Genomic DNA, 939 nt, shown 5'->3' with positions numbered 1-939 from the left:
GCATAACATTTTTTCTGATTGGTCTTTTTGCATCTGAAAGATGCAACATTTCTACAGCACATATGTTTTTTTCTCCTCATCCTTTTTTCCCTTGCCATCATGTTAGATTGCCTGTCCAAAAGTGGTCGTGTGGCTCTGACAGATATGCTCAGAGGCTGTGGTTGCACAGGAGTTTGAACCCAAACTTACAAGGATAGCACTCAGTCACACACTCGACGGTATCCAAGTCAGATCCAAGAGTGCTGGGCATCTCTGGGGTGAGAGTTCATCCCTCTCAGTGTGTGGGATGCTAGCCCAGGACTCAACTCCAGGCTCTAACAAAAAACTCCTGTCCAAGTTTGACCAAGCCACTTCCCTTAAGTTTCCAGGCATATCAAAGGGACATAATGATGTCAAGACGGTCCAGCTGTTAGAACAAAAAGTTGCAGGCCTCCAGGCAAGCAGAGGAGTCATTTAAGGACCAGTTTGGATGGATAGCATACCATGAAAAAACTAAACCAAACAGTTATTTATAGTGTCAGTATCAGCCATGATAATCTCAGTTCAGATAAAAGATAAAAAAAAGACTTTTCCACAAATCTTAAAATAGCATGCTTATTTGCCTAGAGTCATGTAATGAAGACTAAGACTTTTTCTTACTCCCTTAAAGGCTAAAGACTTTCAATCCCATCCAGCCGGTTTTCAAATAACAGCCTTAACTTATCTTTGGTATTTGTCTCAGGCCACTTATCTTGCACAAGGCTCCTGCATGACAGAAAATTCTTGAAAGTCGCCTTTCAGATAAGAAGGAGAATCATGGGGGAATTAAAGGAAAGTATTTCCAAGGTATGTAGGTCTGAAGTGTCTGTCTGGCCCTTAATGGCTTTCCCCAGGACTCTGGAGAATCATGCACCGTCACAGTGCGAGTCAGTGGCCATGTCCCAGGCCAGCACTGGGACA

Source organism: Zosterops lateralis, assembly GCF_965231275.1.
Source record: "Zosterops lateralis genome assembly, chromosome: 1".
In the NCBI taxonomy this organism is placed as follows: Eukaryota; Metazoa; Chordata; class Aves; order Passeriformes; family Zosteropidae; genus Zosterops; species Zosterops lateralis.
This window is presented reverse-complemented; position numbering follows the sequence as displayed.